Here is a 21,682-nt window from a genome sequence, read left to right as displayed (position 1 = left end):
CCAAAGGTCTTATCACATGGACCGAAACAACAACAAACTAAGGGCTAGGTGTAGATAAACGTGAAATACCGATTCCTTAATACTGAAATTTACCGGTTTGGTATTAAGGAATCGGTATCTCCGATGTACGTAAAGATTTGTTAAAAATTACCGAATCGGTATCATTCGGTAAAAAATAGCGATTCGGAAAGGTTTCGGTAAAAGAAAAAATACTGAAACCCCAATACCGATTCGTAAATACCGAATCGGTAAATACCAATTCGGTAATTTCAAAATTCAGAATTTGTTGAATCAGCCAATACTGTGCATCCTAATTACCTCCCAAACAGGAAGTGGCCACACCCAGGCAGCTGCACTAAACCTGGAGCTGACTTTGAAGCAGGTAGCTGAGCAGAGGAACCAGGAGCAACACAGCCTCTCTTTGTAAAAAAAGAAAAACTTGCAAAATGGCAAACCAGGAGAGAGAGAAGGATGGAGGTGAAAGAAAACAAAAACAGAAGTTTAGTGAAAAGGAGCTGGAGGTCCTCATTGAAGAAGTCACCAAGGACCATGAGAAGCTGTTTAGGAAGCAGCCCCTCCATGTCCCAGAATCGCAGAAGAGACAGATCTGGCTTGCGATTCAGAGCAAGATTAATGCCATTGGGGTCACCCAGCGCTCCATTGAGGACATAAAGAAAAGGTGGTATGACCTGAGGAAGACTGCGAAGGCGAGGATGGCGGCGAGGCAGAGGCAGGCTAGCAAAACTGGTGGAGGGAGGAGCAGAGCACCTGCACCAACAGCCCTGGAGCTCATGGTTGAGTCCACCCTCCAGCCAGAGAGTGTGAGTGGGATCGGTGACGCAGACAACTCTGCCAGAGCTGCCAGCAAACAAGGTAAGCTTCATGCACAGCATGCTGTGCACCCCCTCCCCAACCCGAATCCCCAGAGAGGCATAGGTACTCCCACTCCAGTCCATGTTTCACTCATAACCTCCAATGCATTATGGGAGATGTAGTCATAAGTAACACATGTTCAGAACAGTCAGTCTAGCAAACCCAAAGGCATGTGACAGCAATTAGCAGGCAGAGGACAGTCAGGGTGATTGTCATGCATAATGTTTAATGCAAAGTAAATGCTGTCAGATAAGTGAGTATATCTACATTCTGTCTTTACAGGCGAGACATCTCGCAGTGCAGCAGAGGGGAGCAGAGGAAAGACACCCAGGCCAGAGGGGAGACAACAGGAGGAGGAGCAGTCGCCTGCAGGGCACACAACCCCACCACCACCACCACCAACTTCTGCATCCTCACCATCACCACAGCTCCAGACAGCGCCGCCATCACCAACAACACCATCACCACTGACACAATCAACACCACCACCACAGTCAGGCAGGAGGCATGCCGTGGCCACCCTCCAGCAGATGGAGGTGACGGAGGAGGCGAGCACAGGCGGCCAACAGTTAACAGTGGCTGAGGACGGCAACAGGGAAAGATCAGAGTGCCCATCAGAGTGCGCCCACACATCCTCCAGATGCCGCAGGGTAAGGGCAGCCAGTCCTCCAATTCCGGGCCAAGGTGACAGTGAGTTCACTGGGCTGGAAGGCAACATGCTGAAGGTCCAGCTCCTGCAATGGAGAGCGAGGCGGTCAGTGCAGCGGGAGATGTCACACATGAATGCGCACATGCATCGCATCGAAAAGGGCATCAGTGCAATTAACAACACCATGTCTGAGGGCATGAGTGACATGGTGTCGGCTGTGAGGCAGCTCTGCAGCAAGTTTGAGGAGGACCGCCTATCTAGGCGCAGGGAGAGGCAGAGACTGGATGCATACACCAAGGCGGTGAACCGCCTGTCCACTGCTAACTCCCTCATGTGCAGACGCTCTATTGCCATGCAGGAGGAGATGGCACACTGTAGTCGGGATGTGGCTAGGGGGATGGTCACAATGACCTCAGCACTTGAACTGCTGCAAACCGAGAAGGTGGCCACTACAGCAGAGTGGGGGACAGTGAGGAGGCTACTAGCCGTAGTATCAATATACCCTCTCCAACCGAGACCAGGAGGCGCAGTGAATGCCACAGCGCTGCCCAGGAACATACTGGCAGTGCAGACAGTGGGGCCAAGGAACGTGGCAGTGCAGCACGTGGGCACAAAAAATAGAGCCAGCCATGGTTGTACATTTATGGGTGATGTAACCCATGGGTGTACGGAGACTGTTTCATATTTTGGTGGTGTTCACTGGTCATTAAACACCATCATTCAAATGCAGTAACTGGCTATGTCTCCCTACTCACTCAGAAATAGTTGCGTGTTATATCAGCCCGTCTGTGTCTCCCATCCGGTACTGCTGCCACACCAGCTGCGCAGGGCTCTGGCAGTGAATTGTCCTCACCCTCTTCCTGAGATTCAGTTAGTTCCACTGCTGTTCCTTTCTTTGTGGCAAGGTTATGCAGCATTGCACATGTTGCTATTATTTTGCAGCAGATGATGGGGCGGTACTGACGTGCACCTCCACTTTTGTGGAGGCAAAGGAACCTGCTTTTTAGCAGTCCAAAGGTGTGCTCCACAACATTGTGCATGCTTTTATGTGCCACATTGTATCTCCTCTCCCTTGGGGTGGATGGGTTGAGGCATGGAGTTAGTATGAATGACAGGAGGGCATATGCGCTGTCACCTAAATGGGAAAGAAAGTGCCATTAATTTGGGTCACCAATATGTTAATCCAAGGTATACATCAGGGTGTGTCACATTGATTTACCTAGTAGGTATCCTTCTCTGAATGCACCAGCAGCCAGACGTGTATAGATCCCACTGTTCCTGAATATGTAGGAGTCGTGGGTACTCCCTGGGAATTTGGCCCCAATGTCAGTAATGATGAAGTTTGCATCACATATCACCAGCACGTTGATAGAGTGAGGGGATTTGCGGTTGCGGTATATGTATTCTGTAGCTGCAGGTGGGCAGATTGGTATGTGAGTCCCATCGATGCAGCCTATCACATGTGGGAAGTGTGCCTTTTGGTAGAAATCCAGCTTGGTCTGCTGCAGCTCCACCTGTGTGCTGGGGAAGCGCATGTAGCGATGCATTCTCTGCATCATGGCGTCCAGAAAGGAGTTGAAGAAACGGGACAGGCAGTTCTGTGACAAACCACCTGCTGCGGCTATTACACTCTGGTAACTTCCTGATGCCAGGAGGTGCAGGCAACAGAGTACCTGTACATGGGTGGGTATTGTGTGCGCCCTTGGTGTCTGATGCTCCAGGTATGGTTGCAGGTCCCGTATCAGGTCAAGGATGGTGTGTGGGTGTAGCCTGTACCTGTCATGGATTTCTGGCTTAGTCATTTGGAACAGTGTGACACGCAGTCTGTACACACGCTCTTCCCGTCTCCAAACCCTCAGTCCTGCTGCTCACAAACTTAGTCGCCTTGCTATGACGTACAGGGCCGCCCTTGTGTTCACACTGTTGCATTTTGGGGCTGTTTTTATGCACTGCACCTGATTACCACCTGCCCTGGGTCAGTGTTAATTACCGATTCTTTAATACCGAATTTAGACAAATTCGGTATTACCGAATTTTGCTACATCGCATTACCGAATTTTTACCGATTTGTTATTTACCGATTCGGTATTTTGAGGTTTTGGTGTTGACCAATTGGTAAATAAGGAATCGGTAACTGTTTCCCTTTAATTTACTGATTCGTTATTACCGATGGCATTCGGTAATACCTACATCGCACAGGGCGAAATACCGGTCGGTAATGCTGAAATGTACCGAATTTCGGCTTTACAGACCGATATTTAGCCACCTACATCTAGCCCTAAATGAAGTAAAATAAGGACTAACACGCAACAAGAGAGCAAGTTTCTCAGAAATAGTAGGTGAAATTTTTGGTGCACTGACACCCTCAGTTGGAGTCGTTCTCAATTCACACAAAATTTGAAAATTGTCCAAAGTGGTTGATCGTTTATCAACAGATACTGCTGCTGGGTTCTTGATGATTGAGATGAAAATGTTTGCAATCAGATCAATTGTTTTGCAAAATCGACTTGACCTTGATATCTTATTAGAAAAAGAGGATAGAGCATGTAGCATGTTGAAAAGTCAACACTGCTGTACATATATCCCTGATAAGAGTAGAGGAATTGAGGGACATATAAATATATTACAAAATTACATGAAGGCTTGACCCAGCATGAGGTTGACGGTGTTTGGGAGAGACTTGGTAAGAGTTTCTCCTCTGTAGGTAAACGGTATGCTCAGACGTGGGTCCCTTGCTCACTTTTCCACTGGATTCAAGTTAGCCTGGCTGATGAGGGGTGTTCCCCAAAACCAGTCCCAGGATGCTCGTTTCTGGTCCAGAGAGGACATGGCCTTACAGTTCGGGCTGGACTGTTCCCATGAGGTACAGGGTCAAGGATCATTTGCATATGGCTGGGTCCAAACTGGGGTGGCATAGTAAGCTAAAGAACGATGATGGATTCAACCCATATCTGTGACTGGGGGTGAGTGTCTGAAAAGTTTCAGCACTCCGTCCATCTTCTACTCGTGTTTGCTTTACATTTTTAAAGAACCACAAAATCATAGTTTTACAGGAAACATGACCCGATACAAGCCTTCCAATTGTAAGTTACATTAAGCATTGGACACCGGCCTTTAGGGAACACAAGTACGGCACACAAAAGGCAAGCTATCTATTTAAACCTCAGTCAAGTTAAAAGGGATCATTGATATATTAACACTTGAGGAGAACTGGCTGTCCAGAATCAAGATTTATAACCCGATTGCAGCAATTGATATTACTGAAAAAAGCGTACATGTGTCTAAATGCAAGAGAGCAAATGTCCAAATTCAAACATCTAATACAAACTTTGTGCGATCTAGTTAGCGATCACTCCAAGCAGCATGCTTGATCACTGGGGATTTTAACACAATTCTCTTCCAAAACCTCTTGGAATACCGCGAGGCACTCCCCCTAGGGATCAACCAAAATATCACTGAACAAGCCAAGCGGCTGCCCATGTAGCGAGCTTGGTGAATACATAGTACTACAACGCAGCAGCGTTGGCTACATAATACTGAATGGTCATTTCCAGCAGGAGAAACCGCCAAACTGGATGAGAACCATCAGGAAAACCTGTTTCTTCCTTGATTACCCCACTCGTAATGCTGAAATGTTCCCCTTTATAGGAAATTATTACATTGCTTCTTGGGCAGGGAGGGACCATCACCCAGAAATGATTACACTGTCATTCAGCCTACCGCACCATGCCTTGGCAATGTCGTCATTTAGTGGAACGCACATGGAGAACCTCAAACAGCTTAAATGGACAGATTCCATATGTGACACCATTATGGCTGTATGCAAGGCGCATCTAGATAAAAACTGTATAAACAATGAATCCCCCGCTATGGAATAGATGAATTTCACCACCCAATTGCTCATAAAAATTCCACTGATCCACCTGTCAGCCCCTGTCTTCCAATTAATTTTCACTGCAGCCTCATCCAAGGACCTCAAGAAAACACACAATAAAGCCTTGAGAAAAGTTTGGCGGTCTCCAGGCGACAGGGAGCCTCTAAATGCATTCAAGCATGCCCACAAAGCCTTCAGGAAGCCAGTCTTTGCCGAGAAGCGCCAATGATCTGAGTTCTTCTGGATAGCACTGCTTAATGCCAGTAAGAATCCTAACTCTAGGCGCTATTGCTCCCTAGTCAAAAAACAAATGAATAGTCAAAGGGGCCTGGTCTGCACTAACATACCTGAAGCAGAATGGGTAACCTTTTTAACTGCGCATTTCAAGGCCACAAAGGAGGAAGCTAGCTCCATGGATAATGTTGTGAAGATGACATCCACAATCAACTTGGGAGCCTCTCCTCAAATTTTAGAACCCTTATGCCTTAATCCGATTGAGGAGAATGTTAGCTTTATTGAGAATAGTGCAAAAATGGCTCCCACAACCGAAGTTGGAGTCTCCCATCAAGATTTGGACATCCCAATGCCAGGGGCTCGCCTTCTCTTAAATCCTGAATAGTGCGTGTCATAACAAAAGGATGAACGGATAGGGCCCCTGGGACCAACAGTTTGCCACACGCCCTGTTTAAACAAGATATTCCCTTTTGGGCTAAACAGTTCACTAGGCTCTTTGATTACTGACAGAGGACCTCACTGATGCCATACTCATGATATGGCGCCATAATGCACCTGATATATATGGATGGTAGAAAAGTTGATCCAAATAACTACAGGTTGATAGCTGTCCTTGACATTGATGCCAAATACAATGTCAGCCTGTTCCTGTAAGACTTATGGTTATGAGTAAAACAAAATGGGCTAATACCCTTCATCAAATGGGGTTTTGGCTAAATCAGGGATGTTGACCAATCTAACTGCCATATCTGTCCTGATGATTAAAGCAACAGCCTCAAAATCTCTGATATACTGCTGCTTCGTAGACTTCAAGGCGACGTTCGATCAAGTACCAAGGTGAGTGAGCCCTGTGGGCAAAGTCACACAGAGGGGGATTACCCTGGATTTTTTTGGAGGCTATAATCCAGCTGCACTATGACATATGTATAGGTATCAAACTGGTGGATGGTGCCGACAGATTCAGAAACAGCCTTTTATCTCGAGGAGTGACAGATAGGCTGAGGTTTGCTTGGATTGCTGAGTTGCTTTAGCGCTGCATATTACTCTTATGTGTTTTTATCACCGACAAGTGGAATTGCTCAACTGTTTTTAATTCTTACCTTGCAGTCGCATTTAATGCACGTTGACTCCTTGGTCCACCGCAGCAAACCCATGCTGTTTGTGTGGAGGGAGTATATCGATCTCTAGACAGCAGCGGTGTTTTCTTGTACTTCCTGGTAGGACATCCACGAGCGGCCATCTTGGCAGGGTGACGGTCTAGTGTTCCATCCCTACCGGCCTATTTTTAGACCTCATGGCGCCGACGCACAGTGGACGCGGCAGCGGGCATGCCGCTGGCGCGCCTAAGGCAAGCCCGTTTGCCCGCCCGCCATCACACGTATAGTTTATCTGAGCTATTCTCCTTTAGGCTCCCACCTTGTATCAATTTTCCTCTCCTGACTCTTGGTTACCCTAAAGAAGCATACTTGTGTACGCGTTGTGGGTTTACCCCTATCACTAGCGGTCCCACCCGGCGTAATAAGACTTGTAGATTAAATATCGCTACGCTACCCACAGAAGTGAAACTAAAAGCCTGTTTGATAAATTGCAGATCCTTGCCCAAACACGCCTTGGACATGTATCAGTCCATCGCAGATAACAACTGGGACTTTCTGTTCTTGACTGAGACGTGGCTTCGAGATGATACCAACCCCGCCCTGACTCTAGCCATCCCTGAGGATTAGGGCATAGTATGTACTAACTGGCAAAGCGGGAAACAGGGAGGGGGGTGGCTATCACTCTCGGCGTCCTCTTCCTGCTCAGGGCTTTTGCTCTATAGACCCCCTAACTCCTGTCTTAAACACATCTCCTCCCTCGTGGACTACATCTCCCAAGCCAGCACACGATACTCCAACTTCCCAATGTTAGGCGACCTAAACTTACATGTGGTCGATCTTACTTGTCCGCATAGTTCCAACTTTATTTCCACAATAGCTGGTTGCAATTTAATACAACATGTAGCCCATCCAACTCACAAGGTAGGCCATACCCTGGACCTGATTTGCTCCAACCTCCCCGGCATCACAGTTCACCCACCGCTGCCAGTGATTTGGTCAGATCACTTCTTGAGCCCTTTCCAATTTCATTTGATAAGCACGGCTAAAGCCACCTCTATTCCCAAAGACCATAGAAGAAATTGGATTAGGATTACCTCTGAGTCTCTTATGCAACATCTGAAGGACACCAAGCCTTTTGTTTCCAATGATCTTCAGGCTAGTATCTCAAATTTAAATAAATGGATCAGCGAGGCACTTGATTCACTGGCCCCTTTGAAACCAGTAAAGTCAACTAGATCGTCGTCCTCCACACCGTGGTACTCGGAAGAGATTAGAATAAAAAAGTCTGAATGTAAAAAATTAGAACATAGTTGGAGACTTACCTATTCTGTGGAAAGGAAAATATGCTACCGTTCAGCGCTTAAAGAGTAGCGCAAACTTCTTATTGGAAAAAAAAGAGACTTTCTGGCAGATCGGATTAATAGTGCTAAAAAATCCTCCAGGGAAATTTTTAAGATTGTGAAATCTTTCACCAACCCACTAGCACTTATTGACACCCATCCTCCCTCACAGATATTATGTAACATAATCTCTGATTTCTTCGTGACGAAAATCGCTTTGATCTATGCTTCTTTTCCTGTTTCACTTGACGTCTCCCAGACAATTAATGATCACTATCTGGTGCAGACTCCGAGCTGAGATATCAGTCGAAGCATCATTGATTGAATTGCAGAAATGCAAATCTGGATCCCCGGGCGATCCTTGGCCAGCCAAACAATATAGTGCATTAGCGGAGTGTCTCAATCCTCATCTAAATGCAATCTGGAACTCTTCACTCAGACAGGGTACACACCCTGTAGCCTGGAAACATGCCTTTATCCTGCCCATATTAAAAAAAGCAAACGCTGATCCAGAAACCACTGGTAATTATAGACCTATCTCTCTACTCCCCGCTCCTGCAAAGGTCTTACAGAAAATAGTGCATCAGCAACTGGCGGGGTTCATTGAGACCAACGGACTTCTTCATGAATCTCAGTCTGTTTTCCGCCCGGGTTTCAGCACGGAATCACTTTTGATTGAAATGGCTGATTCAATACGATGGACTGTGGATGGAGGCTCTAAGGCGGTGTTAGTGCTGTTAGACTTATCTGTAGCATTAAACACCGTCTCCCACCCAAGTTTCTTGAATCGCCTAAAGGGCACGGGCACCCAGGGAACTGTCCTGAATTGGTTGTCATCTTTCTTATCTGACCGTAAACAACAGGTCCGGGCCTACCCTTTCACCTCTCCCGTCAAGCCCCTTAACTGGGGTGTTCCCAAGGGCTCAGCTCTAAGCCCACTTCTTTTTAATGTTTATTTAACCCCTCTGGCAGAGCTTATTTCCAATACTGGGATAAAAATAACATCCTGTGCGGATGACACCCAGTTATTGTTCACCTTTAGTGATGTGTCAGCCTCCACCTTTGACCCGGTAAAAGAGTGCCTTACGAACACTGCTGCCTGGATGGACCGCAATTTTTTAAAACTTAGGGGCCCATTAGGATGTAGGGCGGATCGCCACCGCCCGCATGGCGGTGGCGATCCGCCCTACATCCGAGCCTGCCCGCCACCCATTTCCCCCCCCACCACATTAGTATGGTGGGGGGATAGCGGCGGACGGAAAGACCGTCCGGAGCTTTTCCGCCCGATCAATGAGTTGACCGGGCGGAAAAGGCTTTCATATGGTGGCGGTGTCTGCTAGACACGGCCATCCATATCAGGATGCAGGCGGGAAAGGCATGCGGTGTTTATGTTTAGGGGCCCGTTGCAGGCCTTTGTCCGCCCGCCATCCTAATGACCCCCTTAATGCGGATAAGGTCTTGTTTTTTAACCAACCCTCCCCCCCCCCTTCGATTTCTAGTGGCCTTATGAATTAGGCATTGCCCCTTCACCTAAGGACTTGGTCAAGAATTTGGGCGTAAGATGGGACAAACATTTGTCCCTCTCGATGCAGGTTCAAACTGTTTGGTAAAATAAAGATTATTAGGAAATTCAACAACTACCTGCCCAGTGCAACTCGCAAAACCGTGGTCCATGCTTTGATAACCTCTCACCTTGATTATGCGAATGGTCTATATTTGGGTGTCCCGTGCGGCTTGCACCGTAGACTTCAGATCATTCAAAACACCGCAGCCCGCTTAGTCTACGGTGTCCCACTCCGACACCGCATTTCTTCTTATTTTCGTCAACTTCATTGGCTCACAACTGCCAAACGTATTGAATTTAACCCCTTCGGTGCTCATGACGAGCTCAGCTCGTCATGGCATATACCTCTCAGGTGCTCATGACGAGCTGAGCTCGTCATGACCACACCCATTTTTATTACGGCCCAGCACTGCAGGGGAATCGCTCCAGCAGCCATGAGGTTAAGGCCCTGACATTCGCATTCCGAGCAGAGAAAGGAAGAGGGCTACCTATCTAAGGCGGAGACTCCAACCCCATCAACGATACAGATCTTTAAGATCTAACAACAAACACTTCCTTGCTACCCCTCGGTTTTCGAAAGCTAGAATAGGAGGTAGATAATTTGAGGTGGGAGCAACCAAATGTCGGAATAATTTACCCCCCATATACGTATGATTCAGTCTGAACAGGTATTCCGTAGGTCTCTGAAACCTGGCTCTTTAGTCTGAATGCCTAGCCTCTGCGCATTTCCTCGCCCTCCTCTATGTATGCTATAGCGCCGGGACACCCCGTTTGGGGTAGCTGCGCGCTTAATAAATGCAATTAATATTGTTATTATTAATATTATTATTAGTGAAGCAGGGGTGCATATTAGCCCTCTTGCTCTTTAACCTATTCATTGCAGATCTACCGCAGACACTTGACGCTACTAATAGTCACTCCCTAAAAACAGGTGGAGCCCGAATCAGTACCTTCATGTAGGCAGACGATCTCGCCCTATTTAGTCACACAAGGATAGGCCTTCAATGACTAATTGACCAGCTGCACATCTATACAATTGTTAACAGATTAGAGGTGAACCTGAAAAAAAACAAGGTTATAACTTTTGGGTTGAAAAATTTTAAGGGAGGAGAATGGTCCTACAACGGCAACAGAATTGTGTTGGAACATTTCTATAAGTACCTCTGGGTTTACATCGATGCCAGATACTGTTTTGTGAAACAATGAGAAGAAGTTGAAGCAAAAGCTCTAACCCTTCTGGTGATGCTATCCAAATTAGCGAAACTGGTATTGGAGGTATGTAGACATAACATTGAGTTTTTTAAAATATTGATATGCCATAATAACGGTTTAAATTTCGATGTGACAGAATATCGACCTGCAAGAATATCGTCAACAAGAATATCGACATGCTGGTAAGAAATATTGGATTACTTAATATCGAAGTTAGGAATATCGTAAGTACAAATATCGGTGTTTATAATATCGGAATTTTTGGGGGTGTTCGGTATGTTAGTATATGTGTTAAAAGTATAGCTCTTTTTTCTAATGTATGGTTGAATTTTTTACAAGTAATTAATTTATGTTAATTATTTTTTGCATATTTTAGTTCTGTAGCGGGTTGTGGGTTTATAGGGGAATAGGGTGGGAAGTAATTTAATTATAATATATTAATTAATCATTTTTTAGAAGTTATTAATAAAATATATATATATATGCAAAAAAGAAGGAGAGAACTAAAGCAGCTACTATATAGAGCACTCTCAACATCAGCGACTCTCTAATGTCTGCTTTTCTATCAAAGTTTTTAAGCATAGGATTAGCACGGTGCTATCCACGCTGAGATAGAAATGGACAAAGTCTTTTACCATTTGTACAGCAAAGTCTGTAAGCATACGATTAGCACAGTGCTATCCACGTCGAGCTGTTAAATGACAAAAGCCATTTACCACTCCAGGCATAAATTACAGCTTTGGATTGGTAAAATACCATCCAAGCCAACCTGAAATGAATAAAAGCAACCCCTGACACGTGTTTTGCTGTCATTACAGCTCTTCAGAGATGTTTAGCTTTGTTCAGACACAAGGGAGCACCCAGTATAAGTCAAAACAATTCCCTTGCAGGTATAGAGTGACGCATATATATATATATATATATATATATATATATATATATATATATATATATATATATATATATATATATATATATATATATATATATATATATATATATATATATATATGTGAAACTTGCCAGCAAGAAATAAAACGGAGCATCTTGCCTAAATCCTTGTGGTCTGTTCTCCTTCTTCGCCGGCTTCTCGCAGCTGGAGGTGGTTCGGAGGTTCTTTTGGATACATATATATATATATATATATATATATATATATATATATATATATATATATATATATATATATATATACACTCCACCTTTGCCAGTCAGAGCGATGCCGCTGTCATGAGCGGTCCAGGTAAGGTTACCGGCCAGCCTTCAAAATTATCTCCAACACCTCTCAAATCAAGAAGTAAACCCGGACACCCAGCGTCTGCAGTGAATCCTTTATTCTTTTAGACAGGAAAAGAAGTCGACGCGTTTCACCTTTACGTGATCAAGCCGTAAAGGTGAAACGCGTCGACTTCTTTTCCTGTCTAAAAGAATAAAGGATTTACTGCAGACGCTGGGTGTCCAGGTTTACTTCTTGATTTGAGAGGTGTTGGAGATAAAAAAAATATATATATATATATATATATATATATATATATATATATATATATATATATATATTATGTTTTAGTTCTGTAGTGGGTATAGAGGAATAGGGTGGGAAGTAATTTAATTAAAATGAATTAATTAATATATTTATTAATTACTATTTTTGTATTTAATAATTGATATTGTTAATTGTGTTATTTAATTTGTTATTAATTAATTTTTAATCGTTTATTAATAATTCGTAATTAATTAGTACATTTTTTGTGTAATTTTTAGGAGTGGGTGTGGTTTCATTGAATTATAATGAATGAATTAATAATTGTATTAATTAATATGTATGTAGTTAATATATTATATTGCTAATTGTGTTTGGATTTTTATTAATTAGTTATTATTGGATATTAATTATTATTAATTAATTGGTAAATATGTTAATTGTGTATTTGTTTTAGGAGTGGGTTGTGGGTTGATGGCGGAGTAGGGTGGGAAGTAATTTAATTTTAATACATTTTTTATATTATATTTATTTAAAGTTATTTTATAGTATTAATTGTGTGATATAATTTATTTTTGATGGTTTTTAAATTGCGTGTTAATTATTATTAATTAATTAACTGATTGTTAATTAATTTTGTTAATTGTGTATTATTTTACAGTATTGGTGGTGGTGTTTATAGGGGAATATGGTGGGAGGTAAATTATTTTTGACCAATTAATTATTTATTAATTAATGTTAAGTATTTTGCAGGAGTGGGAATACTAAATTATTCCCCTCCGCTATCCAACACTTTCCCTACTGTTGCATTTGCTGGAGTGGGAATAGTAAATTATTGTCCTCTCGCTATCCAACACTTTCCCAACAGTTGCAATAACTGGAGTGGGAATAGTAATTTTAACCCCTCCGCTATCCAAAACTTTCCCTACTGTTACACTCGCTGGAGTGGGTACAGTAATTTTTAACCACCTGCTATCCAACACTTTCCCTACTGTTGCACTCACTGGAGTGGGAATAGTAATTTGTACCTACCCGCTATCCTACACTTTCCCTACTATCACAATTATTGGAGTGGGAATAGTAATTTTTAACCCTCTGCTATCCAACACCTCGTGGAGTGGGAATTGTAAATGATTCCCCCCCGCTGTCCAATACTTTCCCTACTGTTGCACTCGCTGGAGTGGGAACAGTAATTTTTACCCACCCGCTATCCAACACTTTCCCTACTGTTGCACTCACTGGAGTGGGAATAGTAATTTTTACCTACCCGCTATCCAACACTTTCCCTACTGTTGCACTTGCCGTAGTGGGACTAGTAAATTATTCCCCTCCGCTATCCAACATTTTCCCCACTATTGCACTCTCTGTAGTGGGAATAGTTATTTTATCCCCTACGCTATCCTACTGTTCCCTACTGTTATAGTTAATGTAGTGTAAATTTTGTTTTACAAATAAATATTAATTTTAATAATTTCATGTATTATATATATATATATATGTTTTATATTTATATTACAGGTTTATGCCGAACATCACAAAAGGGATAGAACAAAATTACGCTACTTTGGGTTAGATTATGTTCCATACAATCCACGGGGCGGGGACAGACTGAGAAGGCTTAGACGCCTGGAATCTAGATATATAATCGATCTGTCCACCAAGTTCCCCAAGGGTATGAACAGCGGAGAAGATATGGTGGTACACTTGGGTAAATGAAGGGAAGTAATGAGAACGTGAAGATATTAGTGTTTTGATATTCCATTAGATCAGGATATTTATCTATGTCGTTATTTCTAGAACACTTGAAAGTAATGTGAACGCATATAGGAATACAGTGTATATAATGTATAGATTTATCAGCCATATCGTGCTCCCATGGGGATCACTGAACTCCTTTTGTACAGCACAATCATCTTTGAATCATTGTTGTATATATTTCATATCCCGAATCCGATATTCTCATCTTCTGTGTCTTATTAGAACATGTATATATTTATACTTGGCTTTTATGATCCACTACACTATCTCATTTCATGATATGATGGATTTCATGGACATGACTATACCATCATCTGTATAGTGGCGATTAGTTTTTATATAGTATGTCGTAAATGTTTCCTGCTGGACGGACGTTTAGCTGTTTGCTGTGCTGTTGGATTTATTTCTTTTCACTATTCAATCATGATTAACTGAGTGTCTATGATGTTGCCATCGCAATAATTATTAATAATTATAAACTGTCATTATATGAAGTACGCTGAACCCATATATGCACGTATATATATATGTTTCCTAGCATGGTAATGTATTTTGTCATGATATTTGTTTATTCTCTTCATTCAAGGGACCCTCGCCGATCCACGGCTTTATTATTTGTTCTATAATTAGAATAGATTGTTGATTTTTGCCCCTTGCTAACAATGATTTATCCAATCCATGGATCAATTCTGTAGCGGTTTCGAACGTAGGAAACCATTCTAAGATGGCGTTCATTGTAATGCTGGAAGGGCGAGTCCCTTGTTGTTGTTTACGAATTACCACATGACCTTATTTAAATGTGTATGCTGGGAAACGGGTTGTGACACCGACGAAGGCTTTTTGCCGAAACGTTTGTTGTGCTGGAATAAACTGCACGTTGTTTAAGTAACTCCCCGGAGTGCTGCTCTTCTTTTTCCGAAAGCGGAGGAGTGTTTGAGCGTCATATATATATATATATATATACATATATATATTTTCACAGCACACGTTCTCCAGTCTCTCAAGAACGACGTCCAGGCCAGCTTAGTTTTCAAAAAAACGGTGTTTATTTCACAGCCCACTCAACGTTTCGGGAACCACTTCCCTTGCTCACGAGTGATCGTGTCTGAAACAGACACGATCACTCGTGAGCAAGGGAAGTGGTTCCCGAAACGTTGAGTGGGCTGTGAAATAAACACCGTTTTTTTGAAAACTAAGCTGGCCTGGACGTCGTTCTTGAGAGACTGGAGAACGTGTGCTGTGAAAACATAGGGAGTGGCGCTCCCGTCCTGGCCCGCCGCTGCAAGCGGCCACTTATGCTTCGCGCCAACACAGGAGTTGGATACATATATATATATATATATTCTTTCATACCATGCTTGTACGATTGAAGAAGGCGCTGACTCCGTGGATCTGAATCCAAACTTTTATTCAAAGATCAGTGTCTGCTTATATATATATATATGTAATGATAATAATTGTTATTATGTTTCTAACATTTTATAATTAAATAAAATATTTATTTATTAATATTATTGAGTTAATATATATACGTTTTATAAAATATGTGTTTAATTTTTTTATATTACATTTATTATTTATCCATTTTAACTTTTTAAAATATTTCTAACTGTGTTTTTATCAATTAATTAATTTTACATTACTTTTAAGACATTTAAAAAAACAATGGCCTCCATTAGGATGGCGGGCGGACTTTGCCCGCCAGCCATCCTCGCGGAAAACAGGACCGCCCGCGAGCTGTGCGGCGGTCCCGCCTAGCATATTATGATGCGCCCGCCACAGTGGCGGGTGCATCATGCATTTATAACATTGCGGCGGGCGGTTTTCACACCAGCACTCGCCGCAATGCTATAAATGCTTGTGATGCATTTGCATACACAAAGCGGCAGGCACCGCGCGGTGCCTGCCGCATTGTGTATGCAAATGCAGGGGGGTGCCACAGGTACCCCCCAGGTGCACCCCCCCTCGCCTTCACCATAGGGGCACACAGGGGGCCCCCATAGTGAAGACCGCATGCAATGCCGCCACGGAAAGGCATCTGATCCTGGCCAAACAAATATGGCTGGCGGTGTCTGAAAGACACCGCCAGCCATATGAACCCTTTTCCGCCCCGGCCGCAAGGCAACCGGGGCGGAAAAGCGGCGGACGGTGTTTACGTCCCCCGCGGTCCCCCCCGCCATTGTAATATGGCGGGGGGGGAATGGGTGGCGGTCGGTGATGGATGTCGGGCGGATCGCCACCGCCTGCATGACGGTGGCGATCCGCCCGACATCCTAATGGGCCCCAATATTTGAAATAAAAATATTTTAAACAATAATATTTTTGTTTCGAGATTTTTGTACTTACTTTTTTAGAGATAGGATGTCGATATTCTGTCCATCGATATTCTGTACTTGATATTCTTGTAGGTCGATATTCGGTCTGTCGATATTTTGTCAGTGATCCGTTATTGGACCAAAGCCTCTCTCTTTTACAAGAAATCATGAGGGCCAAAATCTCCCCTTCTTTAACCTATGGCCAGGAAATCTTATTCTGCAAAGATAACAGCCAGTGGAATAAACTCGTCATTAAGATCTACAAGCGGGTTCTTCGACTACTGAAATCCTCATTTGCCACACAGGTCAGGCTTGAACTTGGCCTCCCTAATCAACGGTCAGCAGGTGCCTTCCTTAATCTGCATCATAAGTTACGGAGGGCCAGCGTCGGTAGCTTAGAGGCATTGCTATGGTGCGAAATTAGCTGTAGCCAGCCCATCCAAGTCCATAGTAGGTTCCTAGAAGATTGTCAGCAACTCCTTTATGTGAAAGACCTCTGGGTCAGCAACCCCAGTCAACAACACTTTAAAATGAGTATAAGGAAGTGCGTTCGCCTTTGGTCATTTTATTCGGACAGGGCACAATTTGCCAAATGCAGGCATGCCTGGGCAGTTATTAGTAGGTATCAACCAGCCACCCCAGCACCATGCCTTTCCTGCACGTATGCCGTCCATTGGAAAGTAAGTTGTGCTGGCCTGAAGGCTAGGCGAGTGGCCGTTTCTGATACATCTAGTCAGCTGGCGTTACCCAAGCGTGAACACAACCTGCAGGGGCTGTGGTGGCTGTGAAAAATCATTCAAACATGTTGTATGCCTCTGTCCAGCACAGCTGAGTGAATGCAGGGCGAGACTACGGATGGAGTGGAACAAGCTGGGAGTTTGACAGGCTATCATTGCCTCCTTACAATACAGCCCTGAACATCTTACTGAAAACTTCCTTTTTATAATGTGAAGTCACTTCTCCAGAAGTCATCAAGAGATCAGAGAACTTATGCTGCCATTCCAATTCCCAGGGCATTTTCGTGAAATTGCTTCAATGACTAAAACTAAAATCAAATTGAAAAGAACTACAAGTCAAAACAAGAACATAGTGGGCAGGTTTTTCCTCCAGATGACACTTTAAACCACCTCACATCAACTCTGAATGAAAAGGAAATTGAGTTGAAGATCATAACAGGAAAGATTAAAGAGCTGGAGGAAGATCAAAACATAAAAAATACAAATTGAATATATTTATTAAAGTATGGAGAAATGCAGAATTGTTTTAGCGACAGATTTAACTGTCTGAAAGAACTTATGAAATAAATACATATTATTATCAACAGATAGGGGCAACAGGGCAGCCCCTTCAGTTACTGATTGTTGCAAGTGCCATCCACAGTTGGACCATCCCAAATGGCAGCCATTGAAAAGGGGAATGGTTAGTGATAACTTGTGGAATATTTCCTCTTTAAGGTCAGAGACTGCTAGGTGAATCAGTCTGTCTCGTGGATAACCACTAATGCGGGAGATGATAATGGGAAGGACCAAACAAGGCTGGAGTGCTGTCCCCTCGGTGGTTTCATACACTTGTTCCACTGCCACAGTATTACACACAATCAGAAGCTGAGCCTTTTGCAGTTGCACTTGCCCCAGGACATATCAGCCAGGCATAGAGCTCTGTATTGGCTCTGTTGCTGATGCAGGGGCTGTTTTCATAGCCATTGTCAAACCATAACAAGATGGCTGGTCCTGGTGTGCTGGCCATCTTGGAATAGAAATATCCACATGACCTTTAATGTAATTATTCTGATTTGAGAAAATGTAAACTTTATTTAATTTTTAATGAGAACTCTAAAACATTTTCGTTGCATTCCTAGTGATAACGGGCATTACAGTTCCAAAATATCCATCATATTCATTTTCCGCGTTGCGATAACAGCCATCAAAGTCTCAATATGTGTAGCACTGCAGTGCTCTATGTCTGGCTGCCAATCCCCCTCCACCATATTAGTCTTGGACATGACTACAGTGCCATAGCAGGAAGTATGCACACTCCCAACACCCAGGAGCTTGTCTCATGCACCAGTTGTGATCCACAGCAAGCTCCTTACTTCCCATGCGGAAGTTTCCCAAGTGTATTTTTAAGATCACAAGTGTAAGATTCTGTCAGATTCTCTTTCCACTTTCTAACCCTCCTTTTAATCCCTACCATGAGGATGAGCTGCAGTGCAAGACAGCAGAGTACCTACGATGTTTTCTAATTGTGAATGTGTCTGTAGTAAGGAAAATTGGGGGCAAAGAACATATGCTGAATATGACCCAATCCCCCCCCCCCCTTGTCATGTACCACAAGTTTGGTAAAGCACGTGCAACTATATTGAGAATTGAATAAAGAGAATTCATTGTGAAAGTAAACGTCTTTTCTGAAGAAGACACCTTTGTTATTGAGCGTTTGAACGAACTTAAGTATAGACTGAAAGAGCCTAAAAATAAACCTAACTCAGAAAATGATTGGCTTTCCTAAATTTGTACCAGGAGGCCAGGAAACATCGACAGTAATCTCAGGTGCTTGGTTTTGACGACACCCATGAGAAACTGAGATATCAAATTAGCCATTTGAGAGTATGAGCTTGCTCTTTATATTTTTCCACATACTTTACCATGCAGCGCTCTCCTGCTGGTTGGAGTAACTTTACAGTCATACATTTAGTCTTGGATGTATCCACCTCCTGACATGAGGGGACGTAGACATGTATCGCTAGACTTAGGTGTAAATCTATGCTCAGAAAATGGTGAGTTGCAAAAAGTGTATACTTACACCTAGGGGTAGTAATAAATGTAGACATGAATACATCTACAAGTGTAAATTTGCCATTGTGAATTTTGGCCCCATATTAATTATCCCATATCTATTTGCTTAGCTACAAAGTGGATCCGCATGCCTTTGGTCTGAGTTCAATCTCTGCTACAAACTTGTTGAGAAGCTTCCCAGCTATCTCTTCCCTCGGTGGTTTGGGTCAGTCCTCTTTGCTACAAGCTTGTTTAATTAGATCATCTGTGTCAGAAGCGGGTACATGATGGGCTGGAAGAAGTTCAACCATAATCAGCTCACTACCTACCATTGGAACAAATTCTTGATCTACAAAGATCATACTTTCCTTTAAGGTTTAGACCAGCATGAACAGTATTAAAATATGTCTTCATGTTGGCTGTGATCCCATGTACCCACCCACTCTAACAAGAGTGGGTCAATGATCCTTATTCTGTTCTACTGAAGAGAGCAATGCAATGAGTCACATCTGCAATGGCACTTTATTTCTAAATGTGCCAACTACACCAACCATATTTCTCTTGCTGATTTGACAATGGCATGCCCGACTAACAGATTTTGCTCCCTGCATTTCATCTTGCATCAACGGCCGAAGGACTGGTTCACGAAATCACAAATTAGCAGCATCTTCATTGAATTTATTGTGTGCAATGTGTCCTTTGCCAAACACGCTGCACAAATCCCTAATCCAGTATTTACCCAAGGTGAAATAGCACGAGCAATCTTTTCTTTTGGTGTGCTGTTCTCTGTACTGGCACGGCTGGCACGGCTGACGAAGTAAGATCTCACAACGTTTGTGGCAACAGGGCTTCAGTGTGCTGCCCAAGGACCCATCTGGATCTTGTTACTCTGTGTATGTTGTGCCTCCCATAGGACATTTTCATGCTGAATCTGTCCAGAGTGGGAGACACACCAGAGACATTTCAGAGGCTGCCTATTTCTTTTCCATCTTAATCACAAGTTATAGAATGGAACTCTCTATCTATAAGATGCGCCGAGTTGTCAAGCTGCAAATACCATGGAGCTAATTACTACCCAATTAGTGACCCAGCAAACTGTGAAACTGCAAAATAGAATGACTCTTGAGTTTGTCCTAGCTGTTAAAAAGGAGTTTGTGCTAAAATCGGATTCAAATGTTGCCCTTCTATTTTGAACACCTCAGTCAGTATTGATGAACAGAATGATAAAATGAGTGAACGGTGGGACTTTTGATCTTGGTTGTAAGGTAGATTTAGGGGATCTCATATGATTTGACTTTAATTTTGATTTTAATTTATATAGCGCTGCGCATTCCGGAAGGCAACTTGGCGCTGCTTACAAAAGAAAGAGAGATTAAAAGCAGGAGCTAAAGCGAAAGAGTAAAAAGCCAGGTTTTGAGATGCTTGCTAAAAGCCAAGAAGTTGGTGGAGTTCCTCAGAGAGAGATGTTCATTTGATTCCAAAGTTGAGATGTAGAGAGAGAAAAACTTCTCCCTCCCTAAGAATCCTTGTGAAAGCAAGCAACTGACAAAGTCATGGAATTCATAGACCGCAATGTTCTATACGTGTATACCATGAAAATGTCTTCGTAAGAAGTTTAGGACCGCGGGAATGCACCGCTTTATGAGATGAGCCATGCACAAGGCTTTAAACGCTAATCTTATTTTGACTGGCAACCAGTGAAGCTCATTTCTGGCATTGGTCAATGAAAATGAAAATACTAAAAACATTTCGATTGCTTTCGGTGCTCTCTTACTGATTTACATCCTTGTCTGCACAGCCTCAACTACAAGCAGTGTTAAAGGTAACAGTAATTCCCTATATATCTATTGACAATCCATGATGGTGGTGATGATTAAGATCAATGCGAGTTTTATAATGGTATTCTAGAACATCATGGAAATGTTGTGGAGCATGAAAATATAAACAACGAAGGGGCAGATTTACAAGGAACTGACGCATCTGCATAGATGCATCAGTTTCCTTGCGCCAGTGCCAAATGTCCTTGCGCCACCATGGATGTGCTGTATTTACAATACAGTGCTCCATGGAGTAAGGATTAACAGATGGACAGAAATACTGATGCACCTGTTGGCACAAAAGTGACGCATTGCTGGAGTTGCTTATGAAAGTGACGCAACTCCGGCAATATGCCATAACAGATAGGGGAGTCCCACACAAAAAGCCCTGCATCATTCCTTATGCCTGGTCTGAGCAGGCATAGGGATTTTGACGCAGTGAAGGAGTAGAGTGACGCAGTAAAATGTTCTAAATTTCACTGTGCCAGTTCTACATGGCTTTTTGCGTGGGAACGCCTAGACTGCATACATTATATCTGGCGCAGGTATAATGTGACGCAGGGCTTTACAACGTGACGCATCTCCCTAGATGCATCACATTGTAAATTGGGCGCATTGTTTCCGCCGCCATTGCGTCAAAAAAGTGATGCAATGGCGGCGTAAGGATGCGCAATGAGCTTGTAAATCTGCCCTGAAGT

The sequence above is a fragment of the Lissotriton helveticus genome, chromosome 1_1, assembly GCF_964261635.1.
Source record: "Lissotriton helveticus chromosome 1_1, aLisHel1.1, whole genome shotgun sequence".
NCBI classification, from domain to species: Eukaryota; Metazoa; Chordata; class Amphibia; order Caudata; family Salamandridae; genus Lissotriton; species Lissotriton helveticus.
The sequence above is the reverse complement of the archived record's forward strand: the minus strand, read 5'-3'. Positions refer to the sequence as shown.